Source organism: Mustela nigripes, chromosome 1, assembly GCF_022355385.1.
Source record: "Mustela nigripes isolate SB6536 chromosome 1, MUSNIG.SB6536, whole genome shotgun sequence".
In the NCBI taxonomy this organism is placed as follows: Eukaryota; Metazoa; Chordata; class Mammalia; order Carnivora; family Mustelidae; genus Mustela; species Mustela nigripes.
This window is the reverse complement of record NC_081557.1, coordinates 231,703,025-231,709,294: the sequence shown is the minus strand read 5'-3', so window position 1 is coordinate 231,709,294 and position 6,270 is coordinate 231,703,025.

Below are 6,270 nucleotides of genomic sequence, written 5' to 3'. Positions count from 1 at the left end.
CCAAACCTCGAAGTAAGAGCCCCCCCTGTGCGACCCCCCTCCACTAACCCCTTTATTCAGCTGTCAGCGCCCACTCCTCTGCCTCCTTATTGTCCCCCCCCTCCAGAACATGCCTCCCCTGAGCCCTCCAGTTGTTCTATGGTCTACTCCCCTTCGTCCTCCCCTTCCTGGGACCCATCTTAACCCTACTCCTCCTAGTTTCCTTTGGCCCCTGCATTATAAACAAGTTGGCCCAATTCGTGCAAAAGAGGATGGAAGCCATTCAATTAATGAATGTCCAAGTACATTATCAGAGATTGGCCGCCCATGATGAAGACACCTACTAATAGCGCCAACGACCTTTATTGGCCAATGACGGGTAAGACCCCATGAAGACCGGGGCAACCTAAGACAGGCCTTAGAGGAAAGTTCCCCTTGTAGCTCCATGATATTCAATGACAGGTAAGACCAATGGGAGGGACAGAACAACCTAAGACATAGGACATACCTTTGCTGTATGACCCTCAATGACGGGTAAGTCTGTTACCTCACCACTGGCAACCTAAGACAGAAGTCATGCCTACAAAAACAAAAGGGGGAAATGTTGGGCACAGCAAAGATGGCGCTGGCCTGCCTTCTCTCCCGGCTAGAAAAGGCGCCACCGTGGCAGTATTGGCGCCAACGTGGCGGTTTCGGTTCCGCATATCTCTGATATTTCCTCCTCTCGCCCAACACACCCTACCCAGTTACTGACTATGTAACCAAACCCCATAGGCTCTCTCCCCGCTGACCTCATTTCCCATCCCCTACCCAATATAGCTGCAACCCCGCTCAATAAAGTGAGATCCTGCTTCAACAGATCCCCCGAGTCTGGTGTGGTTCGTTAATGCGCCTGGACTCGCGACACTCGCCATCCCGCTCAGCCCCAAGGGGAGCTACCGGCTGGCCCGGACGCTCTCCTCGTGCCTGTCGGCCCGCAAAACCTACCGGAGTCCGACAGCGGTGGCGCCTTTTCTAGCCAGGAGAGAAGGCAGGCCAGCGCCATCTTTGCTGTGCCCAACAAATTTTGCATCCTGCAACTTTACTGAATTTACTTATCAGTCCTACTAGTTATTTTTTTAATTATTTATTTTTTATAAACATATATTTTTATCCCCAGGGAGTCCTACTAGTTCTTTAATGAAATATTTAGGGTTCTCTATGTATAGTATCATGTCATTTGCAAGTAGTTAAAGTTTTACTTCTTTCTTACCTATTTAGTAGATTTTTATTTATTTTTCTTGTCTGATTTCTGTGGCTATGACTTCCAGTGCAATGCTGAGTAGAAGCAGTGAGAGTGGGCATTGTTTTCTTTTTCCTAATACTATAGGAAAAGCTCTCAGATTTTCACCATTGAGTATGATGTTAGCTGTTGTTTTTTTCTGAAATGGCATTTATTATGTTGAGGTATGTTTCCTCTAAACCTCCTTCACTGAAAGTAGGTTTATCACATACTTTTTCTCCATGTATTGAGATGGACATTAGGTTTTTATGTATCAAGTTGATTGATTTGTGAATATTGAACCACTCTTGTATCCCTGTAATAAATCCCTCTATACCATGGTGAATGAATTTTTTGTAATGTATTGTTGGATTCAGTATGCTTATAATTTTGTTGAGGATCTTTTTTAAAGATTTATATATTTATATTAGAAAGAAAGGATGAGCATGAGCAGAAGGGGCAGAGGAAGAGAGAATCTGAAGCTTACTTCATACTGAGCTCATGGCCATGAAATCGTGACCTGAGCCAAAACCAAGAATCAGATGCTTAACTGACTGGCCACCCAAGTGCTCTTGTAGAGAATTTTTGCAAATATATTCATCAGAGATACTGAGATAGTGGCCTATTGTTTTCTTTTTCTTTTCTTTTCTTTTCTTTTTTTTTTTTTAGTTTATATCTGGTTTTGGTTATTGAGGTAATGCTACCACATAGAATTAATTTGGAAGTTTTCTTCCCTTTTCTATTTTTTGGAATAATTTGAGAAGAATAGGTATTAATTCCGTTTTAAATATTTGGTAGAATTCATCTTTGATGACATCTGGTCCTAGACTTATGTTTTAAGGATATTTTTGATTACTGATACAATTTCATTGCTAGAAATCACTCTGTTCAAATTTTCTATTTCTCTCTGATTTAGTTTTGGAACATTATATGTTTCTATGAATTTATCCATTTCTTCTAGCTTGTCTGATTTGTTGACAAATAATTTTTCACAATATTCTGTTAAAATCCTTTGCATTTCTGTGGTGTCAGTTGTTATTTCTTCTTCATTTCTAATATTATTTTAGTCCTTTTTTTTTTTTTTTTTGATGAGTCTGGCTAAAGGTTTATCAACTTTGCTTATCTTTTCAAAGCAACCGCTGCTGTTTTTACTGATCTGTTTTATTTTTTTTAGTCTCTATTTACTTCTGATATCATCTTTATTATATCCTTTTTCTATTGAATTTGGGCTTTATTTGTTCTTTTTCTAGCTCCTTTAGTTACAAAATTAACTGTTTATATGAGATTTTTCTTGTTTTTTGAAGTAAGCCTGCTTTGTTATAAACTTCCCTCTTAGAACAGCTTTAGTAGCATACCAAAGATTTTGGAACACTGTGCTTTCATTTTAATTTGTCTCCATGTTGTTTTTTAAAATTCTTTTTGATTTTTTGGTTGACCTTCATTGTTTAGTAGCATGTTATTTGGCTTTCTTATATTTATATTCTTTCCAGATGTTAAAGTAATTTAATAGATTTTCATACTTTTAAGTAAATTCCTCCTTACACTTTAAATCTGGCATCAAAACCACATTCAGAGATGGTATTTAGCTATTATCTTGTATATCTAAACCATTTGTTCAAATGTTGAGTTTGAATATTTCTACATTGGTTAGTAAATAGTCGCTGCACCAAGTCCTTATTTGCTCCTTTCCCTTTATCAGTACTTCTGGACTTCCTTGTAGTCCAAAAATTAGAGAACATAGCCTAGAATAATTGGGAATAGACACAACTCTGTTCTAGTTTTATGGTTTAGTCCCTGTATCTACTCAAAATGTTAATGCCCAAACACACATTTTTCGTAACATATAAAACCAAATCTTTGTACTTATTCAGTTTTTCTCCAGCTAAGATTTCCTGGCAGGACTCATTACACTTTTTTCCTCATCATTTCTGAGAGGTAGTGTTATAAAGTTTTGTATTATGATTACATTAAATATATAGAAAGATTTAGAAACATTGAACACTTTTATAAGATTGTAAATTTATAGTTAAAAACATGGCTCCACCATATAGAGCATTTTCCCCCTGGATCTCCAAATAGACTTATAATTTCTTTTGCATAAATTCTATGCATTTCTAAAAAAGTTTATGTTTCTAGATTTTATGTTTAAACATTTGGGGTGGGAATTTTTTAAACTGTACTTACTAAATGCTATTAAAGTTTAAAAAATATTTATTTTTTAGCATTTGCTTGTACACCTGACCCCCTTACTGTGATTTCAGAATTTTCCAGCAGTATATATTTCTTTACACATTATGCTTAGTAAATTCAAATAATTTTATTGATGAATAATAATTCATTATTATTCCTTATTTCCTATATTTCCTTATTTCCTATATTTATATTTCTTGTGTATGCATTATACACATCAGTGTTTTCATTAAATATTTATGGTTTCCTTCTGGGCAGATGTAGAATTATACTCCCTTACTCCTTCAAATTGGATATGTCACAGTGGGTTGCCTTGAACCATGTTTATGTATGTCATTTCCAGGTGGAATCTTTAACAGCCAGGTAATAATTGATCATTCTTATTCTCTGACCCATAACCAAATCAGAGGTGAGTGTTACACCAGCCTGGGTACTTGGGTGGTCATGTCATATGTTAAAAAAAAAAAGAAAAAAATAGGTTGGTACATAAGATACTCACTTTTTTTAAAATCAAGGAGCAAACCCTAACAGGGAACTTAAGAACCTTCTTTGTCTTGGCATGGCACAGGTATAAAGCGTTTTAAACTAATTGTTAATAAAATTTTCAACACATTCAAAAAATTCATTTTTTTAAACAATGAAATTTGTTTTTTTAAACAAATGAAATTTGAGTATTATGTGCACATTATTTCCTCTTTGTATCTATGGATATTGACAAGGATTCTCAAATGGGTAGAAATAGTTAACTGTAGGTGTCCCACATAAACAACACTATATACTCATACCCTACCTCTTATATTCAGTATACATCTTATCTAGAAGAAATTTTATAAAATATACTAAATAAAGTTAATATCAATCTGTACTTTCAGATCAAAGTGAATTTCATTTTTCATTTTTATAATTTTTCTAGGAATAAATTTAAAGTATTCCATTCTGAAAATAAATGGTCATGTCAATTTTTGTATGTATAAATGTGCATATATACCTATATATATTTCTATTTACAAAAACAGTATTGGTTAAAATTAGGCAAGGTTAAATCAAACAAATTGTATCATCATATACATGTTTTATATATGATATTTTATATTCATACACAGCACACATACATACCTATCTATTGTATAAAGAGCTCCTTGAGTGGAGAGGACAATTGCTTATTTTTTATATTTTTCTTCACATTATCACATGCCTAGAATTATATCAAGTTCAAGAAATATATTTTGACTGAAGTTCTAACTGTAAATGCTACTGTGTATTACTCTTTCTGTACTTTTCATGTAGTCAAATAATTTGTGTACTTACATTATGAAAGGTTGCAAAACTTAGGCTTTCTTTGTTTAAAAAAGAAAAAAATATATTTAATATTCTTTTCCACTATAATAAAATTCTGATATAAGCAGAACTTTAAATGACTCTGTGTGTGTGTGTGTGTATGTGTAATGCTCTGCTTATAGTTTAATAATGTCAATTATTATTTCATGAGGCACCATTAACTTTTATGGTAGTTTTTCTACACATATAAAGTCACTGCCCATTTGATGTCTGGGATAGTCTTAATTTAAGATTGGTATAAATAATTGCATGCACAGGGCTCCGGTTACTTTTTAAAGACCATATTTTAATTGAGTTTGAATGCCTAGTCAAGGAGACAATAATTAGGATGCCAAACATAAAATCAATCATCCTTATCTAAGACTCTTCATTTATGCTAATCTTTAAGACTGGAGTAATTAACAAATATAATATATATCTTGTGCATACAAACCTGAAGGCAAAGGATTTATCCAAAATCAAGTGATCTTACTTCTTATTTAAATTTTAATCTATAAAACATTGCATAAAATCTGAAGGTTTGCTTGTTGTCTTAACTGTTCTACCTCCAACCTAACTTTGTTCTACCTATTCATCTTTAAAGACAAAATATTCTTTACAAGAGTTATCAATTTGAAGTAGAAAGTAAATTTCTTCCTACTCTGTGGAGTATGATTAATGGGTATAGTAAATGATTTTTTAAATATGATATTCCAATTACAAGAGCGAAATAACAGAAATGAGATATAAGGTAACAATAGATGAAATGTGGTGATAAATATAATTTGTATGACAAGATAGCTAAATATCACAGACACTAAAAATTGCAGTTAAATTATGAGTTAAAGTAATGTTTATTCATTTATATAAATATATCTAGAAGACATCACTTCTGTCATTTTGGAAGAGACAAGAAGTGAATATTAAGATGGAGAATGTACTCATTCTTAGATGCCTTGCAGATTATTATGGTCTCATCAAAAACAACTGGAGACTCTGTTGATAGTTTTCAGGTTAGAGGTTTTTGGAAGGGATATTACTTACCATGTTATTTTTCACACCTTCCTTTTAATTCCTAAAATTCCAAAATTATACTTCCACTTGTTCCAGAGTTCTTAGCTGAAGATGCTCATCGGTTGCAAGTCATGAATAACTTTTTATTTTTAATTTATTTGACAGACAGAGACCACAAGTAGGCAGAGAGGCAGGCAGAGAGAGAGGAAGGAAAGCAGGCTCCCTGCTGAGCAGAGAGCCCGATGCAGGGCTAGATCCCAGGACTCTGGGATCATGACCTGAGCCAAAAGCAGAGGCTTTAATCCATTGAGCCACCCAGGCGCCCCACGAATAATGTAACTTAGTTCTCAATATTCTCAGATATTTTATGTTATATTTTAAATTCAAAATTCCCAGGAAGGTAAATATGAATTCCCAACTTAAACCAATAAGTTGTATCTAGGAGACCAAGTCCAAAATCGGGGATATGAGAGGAAGCTGTTATTGTGAATAAGGCAGTATTTTTCAGC